The following is a 12867-nucleotide window of genomic DNA, read 5'->3' as shown; positions in this document are numbered from 1 at the left end:
AGGAGTAGGTCTCCTGAATGCCATCTTGTCTGCCACATGTCCTGACAGGTAGACTCTTGGTTACTGTTTGGTCAGCTTGTGTCTACTTTTTAGAGAAGATATGAAGACTGCATCTCTATTCCCACTGCAAGGGATACCAAATTTGGACGTCTTCCAGACAGAACACTAATACTGTTAGACTTCTGGAATTCCAGGATACTGTTTACCACCTCAGAAGAGTAACTGATTCATGCCTCAGTTTGCCTCCAGTACAGGTCGTCTACCTCTAAGATGGCTGCTAACAGGAGTATGGAGGCATACTTCAAGTGGTACAGAGAAGAGCTGTGAGTTTCACCATCTTCAGAGAAGTGTCTGTAGGCAGTAGATGCTCCCCAGTACCTGGATTTGAACTTGGCATGAGACAAGAGCTGTTACTGTTCAGTTGCCTTTAAGAGGCAGAAATGCTGTTGAGCTCCTAGTGACACGCATATCTGCTAAGTTTGGAACAGCTGATTTCAATACAACTAGAAAGCTGAATGGGGACTTCTCCACTTCCATACAGGGTGTGACACTTCACATAAGGATCTGTGAAGTAAAATACCAGAGGAGTCTGTAGAAGTGTAGAATTGGCCAGAAAGCGTAATTAAAACAGCTTGGCAGAAAAATGCTTCAAAAGAACATTTTTTGTGAACTTACAAATTTCAGTAAATACTCCTCAGTAAAACTGAATAAAATGAAAACTAGTTTTGAGTAAGTTTATTTCAGAATTCTGACATTTCACTTAACATAGGATGCTTTTACTTTAATACTTTCATTGTTTCCTAAACTTTAACTACTAGTAAACATTTTATGTTACTAGTGCCATGTGCCATGATCTGATAAAAGAGCTGTATTTATTTCAAAAATAATGAATTGAGGTTGCTACTTCGCAATGATTGAATTATTTTATCTGCTTTCTAGATCAGAGTATCTACTGTTTGCATCATAATGAAAGTAGTAATGAAAATAGACAGCACTTTGATCTAGAAAAAGTACTTGTTCCAACGAGTAAGAACTTACTGTTCTTACAGATTTTTAAAATGAAGGAGATTCTGTGCTTCTTCAGGAAACTTTTCCTGACTTCCTTTAGAATTAAACTCTAAAATAAATACAATATTTTTCTAGCACAGCATAATGTCAGTGAGACAAAGGTTAAGAAGAATTTTGCACCAGTACAAATGCTGCATTTGCAGCTCATCTCAGCATTTCTGCAGGAGGCAGATAGCAGGGAGATGAAATGCCAGTGTCTTTTCCCGATCAGATGCATATGACCAAAGTTCAGGCGTCTTGCGCTTTGACAACCTGCCTGCTGTTGTGAGAGACGCAGTGTGCTACACGTCTGACTCGAGCTTTCCTCAGCCCCACGGCGGGGTTGTGGAGGGGTGGGCACTGTTTCCTTTGATGAAGGAGCACAACTGACTGCTGTGTTGGGTAAAAAAAGGCTTTCTTCTAAGGCTGCTGCAGAGTGCAGCAGGCCAAGAGTTGCTTGCCTGGTACTACTGGACTCTGAACACAGCCTGGTGCAATATGGGAAAGAGAGCAAGAGGGCTGAACAGCATAGGAAGGAGAAAGGGAGGATGGGTTTCTGAACCGCCCCAAATTGGGGTAAGAGGCAAATGTCACTGTTGTTTGGATGAAGGAGAAAGTAATTCTTGAAGCATCAGCTAGCTGAAAAGAAAACCAAGTATGATTCTGGGAAAGAGAATAATATTGTGAAGGAGAAACTTAGCTTTAAAGAGGTTCGTGGCTTCTGACAATTATGGCTATCAGAGAATGATGAGGGGATCCTGTGTGAAGCTGAATATGAGACCAGCTAAGCAGAAGAATCACAGAAAGTGCTGATAGAGAAGATACATGCAAGATTAAAAGAAAACACTGCCTTTTTTCTGAGTGATTTTTGCCAACTGCTGGGAGTGGCTCCCTATTCCTGCTGGAAAATATTTCAGTATGGTCTCAACTGCTTCATTTTCTTCCAGCAGACTGGATTACTTGAGGGCACATATTTGTCTTGGTATATGATTATGCAATGCATTTTCTAGTGGCTATAAACTAGAAGTAGTATCAAGATCATATTTAGTAACCAAGGAAAGAGGATGGCAATGTTTATAGGTATATATTTCACCTGCAGAATTACCTCATGCAGATCAATGTAGAAGATCAAAGATGGCAAAATCTGGAGAGAAGCTTGCACCATTGCTGTCACAGGTCTGTGGTTATGTGGAAGATTTCAGTGTCAGCAACCACCAACTGTCACCACCATCCTCTCCACCATTACACAATACATCTTTTCTTTTGTTCAGAGCAGAGTGAGTAAGGTGCTTTTTGCAGAATTGCGTGTGCTATTTGTAGGTAAAGGACTTCTACAATTTAATCTATTTATAGATAATACAGTTAATGTCATCTTGAAAACAAGGAGAAAAGCAATATAGACAGTAGCAGGTGTGACTAATATATTTAGCAATCGCATTTTCTTCTAATGTGATGTTTATTAAATGTCCTGGTTGCACACAATTACTGACTTTTTTGCCACTGGCTTGTGTGGTCACCTATTCCCTGTTTAATTTTGAAGACTTGTTAATAGTTACTTGTGACTTCCTTCAGGGAGCTTAACCCAGTTTATACAAATGGCCACAGTCCTAACCGTGTTTAGTTGGGGCTTTTAGATTGTTCCACCTCCATTTCCTGCACAGCTGTGCGTGCTTCTTTCTGCAGACGAAAGATCTCTACAGTCCTATCTATTTATTGATTACAAGATTCACACTGCTTGGGAACAGGAAGAAAACCAGCAGAGTCAGTGGCAGGTGGAGCACTTTTGTCCAATTACGGTTGAAAAGTCTTTGTCATTAGTCCACCACATCTCTCTCTTAGAGCAGTCTGACTGACCTGCCAGTATAGCTTCCTTGGAAAGTTACCCCATCCAAGCGGCACACTGAACAAGATTGTCAAGACTGCATCCAGCACTGTGTGTTTCTCTGAGCTATCTAACTGCTGGTACATACCTTTTTTTTCTATGTTAAACAGCTGTCTCCAATATGTATGAAATCCAGACCTGCAGATTCATTACTAGAATTGACCATGAGACCCATGACAGAAAGCACAAGCAGTTATTTCAGCAAACTGATCTCCTTCAGATGGCCCTTTCTAAGCAAGGGACTGTACGCTTGGTCATTATTTCTGTTTTGTCATATACCAGAAACTTGCTATAAAACCCTTGTCCCAAAGCTCATCTATATATAATACTATACACATAAATAATATAAGGAAAATATTTATATCTAGAAGCATATATCTTACAGGTACCTGAAATGTGAGATAATAACGGTAGGCACTAGATGGTACTAGTAAAGATAAGCTTACAGTTACATAGTACTCACGGTTAAGGGTTGAATATTTTTTCTATACTTTCCATTTTGTGCTTACATCCTAAAAACAGATAAAGAAGGCCATTTTTTCTTGTAATAGAAATATTTCTTTCTCAACTACAACATGTGGCATGATAAGATGACATTTAAACTTGGTCTCCATCAGAAAGCTACTGAAAGAACAGTTAAGACAACAGCAAGGAGAGATTGTGTTAAAAGCAGCTAACTTCTTTCTGATAAGTAAGGAGGAGAGGAGCTCCTGCCAGCTTGTCACTACAAGAAACAAACCCTACGATCTTAAACAGTTTTCAACATCTGTGTTTCAGCAGTGGCCAGCAGGGAAGCATGTCTGGTTTTTATCGTCCTCATGCAGGCTGCTGTAACGTCACTGTGGCTAACCTCTGGTTGTGTCAAGGACAGGACAGAGAACTATGGCAGCGAAAAGTCAAGCAACAGCATACTATAAATAGGGAGACGGAGGACAAATTAGCTGAAGAAAGCTTTTGGAAGAAAAGTAACTCTTTTGTGTGGCCTTTTTGCATGTTCAGAAAGTTTGTTTTCTAGTGAAGCTGTGTCCAAACAAAGAAGCATTATTTTTCTCCTCCATGCTGTTTCCAAGAAAAGACCCACAGACATTTTCTGGCCTATGTATACATTAAAATTATTGGCATTGCCTCTCAGAGTATAGAAGCCTCTTCCCCATTCACAGATGGTGAAATGGAAGTGCGGTAAGGTGTAGGTTGAAATTTTCAAAACTTTTCTTGGATTGAGGAACAAATATTCACTGACTAAACACCAGTGACGAATGTTTGCAGCTTATTGACTCAGTTTGTAGTTGCGTCTGTTCTGCACTTTTGCTGATATCACCCAGAGTTAGGCAGAGGGTCTTTTTCCCTTTACATGAACTTCATTTCAGAAGAGTCAAGTTATGGCAGAAAGATTTTATGGCCATTATCAAATCAGTGATATGTGTGGGAGGATGATGCACAAATTGCCAAGTGCAAAAACCTTTTAGTGATTCAACAAGACTAGGAAACCTATGATCCTGCAAGCAGCAAATTTATGTGGCATGCAAAGTTGGCCAAATCTTAGAAATACAGATATGTTTTATTCAGACTGGGAAAGACACCATTTTCTGATGTTTCCTGTAAGCTGGAATATCTGTTGAAAAGATAGTCTGCAAATACCAACACATGGGGTTTCTGAAATGAAGTATGATCCCTGGCAGCTGCTGGCTGAAATTGGTATGGTGCTCACCAGGCTCAGTGCTGCCCACCTCCTGAACAGCAGCTGTGACTTTCACGATCGTCTTAATTTTGCTCAGTGTCTGCTCCCTTCACCAGGTCTGGATCGCTGGGACGGGTCTGCTCTCTGGGTTGCCCTATGGTTTCAGAGTTTCTAGGCCTCCGAGCCAGCTGGCTCCCTTGCTTGCAGGGGCTGGATGCCTAGCAGTCCCCTGGAATCCCGCCCCATGATTTATCAAAGATGCTGATCCCTTGATGATGCCCGCCTGCTCTGATGAAGCCATGTCTTGTTGGAGAGGTCACAATGAGTTTTGACTGGTACAATGATTAATTGATGCTCCTAGAGACACTGATGCACAGACACATCATTATCTTTAGTTCCCTTGCTGTATAATTACCAGACATAATTCAATATTTCTCTCATGAACAAAGCACTTACCAGTTATGCTCCACCTGCCCCTTTGGCAGCGTCCACAACATGGAATAGCTGAGCAGGCCTGCCAGCCCCTTCCAGCCTTCCTCCTCAAGCCCTGGCACACAGTTGTAAGGCAGAAGCGATCTGATGCCCATTACTCAATTTTCTTCACACAGTTCATCCTTATGTCAGCTTATCCTGTCCCCACATCCACATCTCTGTCCTTGGCTGCCTGTGCCCACTGCCTTCTGTCCCTTCAGTCAGATGGCACTACTGTATTTCCCACCGCTGCATATGCTCACTTTTCTTCTCATCTCATTATCTCCTCCTTCAGTTTACTGAGCTCTCTCCTGCCTTCAAACCTCTTTTTCTGTATTGCTTGTCATTGGGGAGCCACAGCTTCCTCTTCTCCTTCCTTCTCAGAACCTGCCAGCCACAGCCTTTTCTCATTCTATGTCTTCGTCTCCTGCTTTTTGATAAATTGCTCTCTTCTGCCTTCTTCCCAGTTCTCTATTAAATGCTGTCTCAATACATCTTACCTCCTCTTTCACCATTTGTCCTGCAGCCATGACAAAGTCAGCTTTCTCTTTGTCTTGCATCATTCGTCTCCTTTCCACTCAATAACCACAGCTCTTCTTCCTCTGGGATTTGTTCCACCCAATTTGTCTTATTTCTTAAGGCTTATTTGATTCAGCTATGCGTATGTTTACGTAGGCATCTAAATTTAATGACCCATTTTTGAACCCATTGGTAAGCTGAAACCTCAAAGATAACAGAGTGAACGTCTTAAAAATACCAACTTCCTGCAGTTTTCATGAAGATTGATGATTGGGTAAAGAAGAAAGATCTGCACTTGCCTTTACTGCTGGAAAGGCTGCAGCATGTGCTCCCTCCAGCAAATGCACGATTATTGCTATTAATGCTCAACACCAGGAAAGACTTTGGTCAGAGTTCACATTTTCCTGGATGACAGAAAATGAAATCACACGACACAAATTTGTAAGAAACCAGACATCAGGAATTCTGTTGCTCACAGAGCTACTAATTTTGTTAATTTTTCACTCTTTCCTGTGACCTAATATTTGGCATTTCATTATTTAACTTTGAGGTCTTTTTTTTTTTTTTTCTTTTTCTTTTCAAATTTACTTTTATCTTGGTTGACTTCCTTAATCAAAATGTTTCACACAAATTTTTAGTCACCTAGGTTTCTGGTTTGACCTCCATTTGTGGACCCATTCTTTCTGCATCTTGATTTCATCTTCTTCAAGGTATCACTATTCATGTCTCCAAGTTCTCCTTTATACAATGTCTTCTCCCTTAATATTTCTCCATTTTCTCTTGTTTTCTACCTGAGCACTCTTCTCATGAATGTTAGTTCTTTAGTTTTGTAGCTGTTGCTGATTGCCATAGTCCCTGAGCACTGTCCTTATAATCTGGCCCTCTGTAATTAAGAAAATTGCCTTTTAAATGCAGAACTAAAAAAAAAAAAAAAAAGAATAAAGACTTGATTTTTCTAGAAGGGAAGAATATAGTATATTTCTGAAACTTCATAAAATTAATTCATAGCCACAGTGAAAATTCAGCTGCCCTTTTATCAGCCTTGATAAATTTTCATATAAATGTTCACATTTCTGTCACGTACACAAGAAATATTTCTCTTGTTACAGGTTGAGATACAAATTTATTTCTGAGCCATGTAAAGTTATTCTGCACTGGAGTTCATGCAATGAAAAGGTTGTATGGCTTACAAGTCATACAAACATTATTTTGCTTATTTTATTCTCAATGACCTTTCATTAGTAGCTAATATTTAAAAAAAAATAGTGGGCAATGACGTTGGGACCTTCCAAGGAGAAGAATATCAACACTTGGCATGGAAATACTTCTAGTAAAAAATAACAAGAACAGAAATGAAAAAGAAAGCAGGATAAATTGTTCTTTCTCCCTGGACTTTCAGCCAAATTGTTTCAGAAATACCAACAATGAATTAAAGTCAGCATTTGAGAAGATGCTAAATCACATACTTGCAGAGAGAATTTCTTACATCCCTAAATAAAAATACAACTGATGCAAGAAATCAAGGATAGAAGTCTTTTATAATTGAGTGATAGATAATGAGAGGCAGCAGAGAAGAAAAGTGCTCTCTAGCGGTCCTAATTATGAGGGATGCTCCTCATTTTCAATCCAGGACCATATAGAGCCATCTCTGCAGCAGAATTTTCAATCGCTGTATTTCATAAATCCCAGAGACCACACATAGCTGCCTGCATAGGAGTGAAATTCAGATTCTGTACTAAGTGAGAATTTGATTTTGCCCTGAGCAATTTCTGCAGAAAATTTTGTCATTAATTTTCAGCCTGTGAAGTATTACAGGTATAGCACTACAACAGACAGCTCCATCTCCACAACCAGTAACAGCTCCTGGGTGTCAGTAGGTACAGCTCCCAGTTTCAGATCTAAATCACGCAAAAGGAAACCAAGCAAACAGAAGTAAGGAAATTGCAGCTTACCTGTGTACTATCAGATCTGATCATGACTCTTACACTAACATGAGATAAATGGGCACATCATACTTGACAGGCAATAACCTCAGTTCTGACCAACAGGTGGAAAGTTTTGAAATATTATTTTTGTTATCTGGATTTTAATCTTTATGTCATGCCTAGGCTAGAAGAAGAAAGATTCTCAAAAAATGTTATTTGACATACAGGTCAAAACCTATTGTACAGATAGCAGTTTATGCTTTAAATTTGTAATAGCTGGCTGCCTTGTAGTGTACCACTGTTCATGTAATTGCCATCAAACTTCAGTGTTTTGGTCAAATAGTTATTTGATGTTAAGTCACAATCTGATTCTTATGCATTGCTTGTAGGGAATTATGAAATTATCAGTCTATGATAAAACAGCTCATGGAAGTGGATGGCAGTTGAGGCTAATAGTAATGGTTATATAATTGCAGTGAAGTCTAGAGAGCTTCATCAGGTCACTATTTTCCTAGGGACTGTGCAGACCAGTAGTTAAAAAGTGCCTACTTCAGTTACAAGAAACATTAACTATATGAAACATGCAGGAGAAAGGGAAAGCAATTATGGGTACATTTAAACACAGGGGTTTTTTTAAAAAAAAAAAAAAAAGAAAAAAATTCTACCTATTTTGTCAGTGAGAATCTTCCAAATACGAACATTTCAAGTGAAGTCCACCAGACATTGCAGACAGCCTGAATCACTGGGAGAAAAGTGTAAATTACTTCACATCATCTCAATAGCATTGATTTTGTACCTCAATTATCACAATGTCCATTCTTTCCTCTGGACCATTTTAGTGAAAACACTTTAGAAGCACACTTGCCCTATTACCTTATATTCTTAGGTCTCCCCAAAACCTCCCTTGTCCCTGGATTGAATGCCAAACCTTCCCTCACTTAATTTATGCTACTTTTCCTCAGTTGTCTGTTTGTTGTTGATTCCAATTTGCTAACATTTCTTTTTAAATATGTGGGATTTTATTCAATAAAAATCTCCAGGTAATCAAGTGAAATGCAACCACTTAGGTGGAATATTTTCACCCAGATCTTCAGTAGCAGAAAATAAAAGCAGTGTAAAACTCCGCCATTATCTCATTAAAATCTGTTTCTGCTTTCAGCTTATAACCTCACTAAATTAACATTAGAGGAACAGACCTTTATGTTAAATTCATTGCAGAGTTGTGCCAGCAGGACTAGTTGCATTTTAGTGGTCCCTCATTGCCTGTTTGCACAAAATTATAGCAAAACCCTGAACAGTAAATTAAAACGGAACACAACCTTTTTATGTTGAACTTACGAGTAGTTGAAAGCTTAAGCTTCTGTAGAACTCCATTATTATTGCATAAAGCATGTTTTCCAGATTTAAAATTCTGAATGATTGATTAATTAAAAACACTTGCAGTAATTAACATGCATGCTAGAAGAAGCCAGAAATTATTTATACAAAATTGCTTATGGTTTATTTTAGTGTACATACAAGAAAACTCGATATACTGACTCTCTTCCAGGACTTCTGACTCACTGAAGTAACACTGTCTGGGTACCTGATTTTAAATTATTCCCTGCAATAGCTTTTTCTCTTATAGGCAGCTCTGCCTCTTCAAGTAGAGTTCTGCCTTGTGCGTCTTTCATCTCTCCTATTTGTGACCCAGCAGTTTGTGACCGTGTTCTCCTCTTGCTTACTACCTCTGTCTTTTTTTTGGCAATGAGCCCTTGTTTGTCTTCTTCATGCATATTAATGTAGTCATATAACACAATACAATAAGACACTGTAGGAAACATAGTCTCTGACTAATAACTATTGCTACAAACTACAGTGAAATGCAGGTTGTTGCAAGTTGTTGCCAAATGTGGTGAATTCAACAGTATTTAAGCCACAGTGTTTTGCCCTCATGTCCTTGCATGCCATGTACCTCTTTCACAACGGTTTTCTGGGCCATAATCCTGCAAAGGGCCATAATAAGATGAAGTGTCCATACATAATTTAGGACTACAAATTGCTAAAAGGATATATAAAAAAATCAGTTTTATAGCACTGCATCCCTGTCAGCTCCTGTTTTACCTGACAGTCTGAGCAAGAACAAGGGTCACCCAAGCCCATTTAAATAGTAAAGGTACAGTGCTGGTTTTGCACAGAGTCTTTTAACAAAATCTGCTCTGTAAAACTGATTTTATTTGACAGCTAACCTGCAAACGGTCACTGACTGGAAGGTAAATGTCTGAAATGGCTTTAATTTTTTTATAATTATAAATAAGATGATGGTTCATATCAGCTCGTACCAGAAGGGCAAAAATTTCAATTCACAGTTTGTTTTGTTCTTGCTTGTGTCTGGACTGTTCAGGAACATACGACTGTATGGGGACCAAGCAGACCACTGAATCTGCTTCAGTATCATCACAACACCTCTTTGTGTAATCTCCCTTTCGAGCTGATCAGTTGATTTTGATGAAACCTGCAAGAGACTCCGTAGAGTCTGTGGGAGATCTGTTTATTCAGAGTGTGTGTGTGTGTCTGAGCACACATGCTGAACAGAAATTGTCCATCTCATAAAACTGGCAGAAGGCAGATCCCAAGTCTGCAGCTCCCCTGAAAATTCACCCAGAGTTGCAGAGGCAAGTTCACCCACAAAGACTAACTTCGTGGATCTGCTCTTTCTACCTATTCCTAGTGATGTAAATTCAGTGTGGTGCTGTTGCTAGATGTTCTCGTTATTCTCGTTCCTCAGATTACTAACCAAGGAACCACTATGTTTGTGCATGGATTTGCTACTTGTAGAAGAACAGTCTGTGGAAGACAAGCTCAATGACTTTTAAAGACATGTGCATTCCAGTTAAACCAGCATAGCCCCCTGAACTCTACAATTAGTAGTTGCATACATATTTCAAAGAAGAATGTTTCTTCTTTACGTGCAGAATTTCCTCTTAAAATTACCTCTGCCCAGTACCTCATATTGGGAACTACAATCTTTTCTGTGCGTGAAGATGGAAAGACTTTATGTGACTAAAGATGATTTTTAGGCAATAGAGATAAGGTCTTCAGCAGTTGGAAAGGAGAGATCATGATGTTTCTAGCAGTGTCTGTCATTTACTTATAACTTTAGAAAAGTCTAAGTTGTCAGGTATAAGACACTGTGACAGTTTTTTCCTGTGTGTGGAAATAGACCATAATAGTTATTGCAAGCTGGCTAGCACGCTTTAAATTTATATCCTGCTTTATTGTGCACTGATTACCCCTTGTGGACAAGCCCATTAGTCTCCGTTAGTGTGTTTATGCTTTCCTCAGAACACTCTGCAGCGGGACTTGTGATGATGGAGTCATCTCCCCTTACAAGTGAAGCAATTTGAAAAATCAGTCCCAGTGCATTTAGAAAAACCAAACCAACCCAAAGCTTCCCTGGAATAATTACTTATCCCTCCTCACTCTTTTCTCCTGGCAATGCATGAAGATGATTTTATACCACACCACCATGTAAGTTTCTGTCAATGTTTGCTAAATTGCGTAACTCGGTCATGAGTAATGTAACCAAGATAAACTCAGGGTGATGACACCTTTTAATACTGAACTGTTATGTATTCTGTGTATCATATAAAGTATGATTAACTCTTTGAGGTTACGTAGAAATCAGTTAACCAGACTGTAAAGATGTGGGACTACTAGGGTAAGGTATTGCTGGTATTTCAAATTGGCAATTGAAGGTAATTTATTTGAATAAAAAATCTGTATTTCCAAGTTTTGCCATGCTGTGATTGTGAGGGCTGATTTAGCAACAAACTGAAAAGCAGGTTTATTTGGTAGTGTGCTGCTCTAGAATAGGCAGGGAGAGAGGGTTAAGCTTAATGTTTCACAGAGTGGAAGAGGTAAGGCTTCATTTACTCTGAAATGCATCACTGATGTTTTTCTTTCACCTAAGAATCTGTATTGGGTGTGCAGGGTCAGATGAAAGACCCAGCTTTCCCAGTGTTCCATGTCCAGTCCTGGCCACACAGCAATGCCTAGGGAAGAATAAGAACAAGGCGAACAGGAATGATACTTCCCCCTAATACATTCCTGTGCTCTACCTGTTTCTAGCTCTGGCACTCCTGTCAGGATGTGGTTTTGAGGTGTTTAGTAACCCTTAGAAGACCTCTCCTTGAGCTCACATAAGCTTTATCTACAGTGTCTTTGTGGCAAGAAGTTGCACAGGTCTAGCACCTGTCACATGAAAAAACACCTTTTCTGTTTGCTTTGAACCTGGACGCTGCCAGCTTCTTCTCTAAGACTTCTCTAGACCTAAGACTCCTAGCTAACTTACTTAAATCATTCTCTGAATGGAAATCTTTCCTTTCACCTTTCACCATTACTGCTAAATTAGACCCTTTTGCCCTTTGATAATAGAAATTATTTAGTAGCTTTTTGAACAGTTAATCCCATAATTTCTATTGCATGGAAACATTTAATTCCTGTACATCTGTCTGTCAGATTCTGAACTGGTGCAAATCTGTAAGTTTGCTGATTTCAAAGAAGCTCTATCTGTTTAGACCAAATGAAGCTGTGATCCAGGGTTTGTCTTTCTGTTTATTGACAGTGATGTAAATTTAATAGGTATTTTACAACCTTTGTAGCCTACCTTAAAATGATTTAAATGTTCAGAATAATCTCTCTACAGAATTAAATGGTAAAGAGAAGTTTGTAAAACAAAGTAGAACTGTTGTTTTTTCCTTTTTGAATTTAGGCCTACTTCACAACTGAATATGGTCCAGTATTACTGCTTTGGAGAGAATTGGGATTATAAAACCAGTATATGCCTTAGAAGTGCCTTATATAGATTGTTCCGTGGATAGTATGAGAATGCTGAATATTTCAATAGTGAATGCTTCAATGCGAGTATGACAGCAATGGCTACGGTGGACAAGTAACCTCTGTAAGTGAAAAGTCCTTTAAATTGTTCATATCTAGGAGGAACATTCAGTAGCATTCAAAGTAAATGTGAACTTTTATGAACTGAAACAAAGAAAGACTGCAAAATAAGCAAAGTGAAGCTAACTAACTGCTTTATACAAGGAGTCGGTGGAAGAAACAGGAAAAGGTGTAGGTGCAGCCTGCCTTTTTAACTAGGGTGTTAAAAATCAACATGCAAATTGTTTATGCAGAAGTCAGAACCAAACCAAGCAAACTACCTCAGAGCTGGGCAGCATTCCACCCACGAAAGACTTGTTACATCATGCCTTAAAACTGCCAGCCAGAGCTTCAGGGAATATTAGCATTGTAATGTTGCAATAATCCAAGCACCAGCTAACGAACTGACACATGGAGCAAGTAGCTGG

The 12867-nt window shown here is 39.1% G+C and overlaps 1 long non-coding RNA gene across 1 annotated transcript in view; it reads left to right on the top strand.

The window, feature by feature from the left end:
• LOC141923227 (uncharacterized) overlaps positions 1-12420 on the top strand; it is a 51570-nt gene extending 39150 nt beyond the window's left edge. The window contains exons 2-3 of the long non-coding RNA XR_012623238.1: positions 11010-11032; positions 12276-12420. This is a non-coding gene — a long non-coding RNA (uncharacterized LOC141923227). The remainder of the gene's footprint in view (positions 1-11009; positions 11033-12275) is intronic.
• The last annotated feature ends 447 nt before the right edge of the window (positions 12421-12867 follow it).

Source organism: Strix aluco, chromosome 4, assembly GCF_031877795.1.
Source record: "Strix aluco isolate bStrAlu1 chromosome 4, bStrAlu1.hap1, whole genome shotgun sequence".
NCBI lineage: Eukaryota > Metazoa > Chordata > Aves > Strigiformes > Strigidae > Strix > Strix aluco.
The sequence above is the reverse complement of the archived record's forward strand: the minus strand, read 5'-3'. Positions and strand labels throughout refer to the sequence as shown.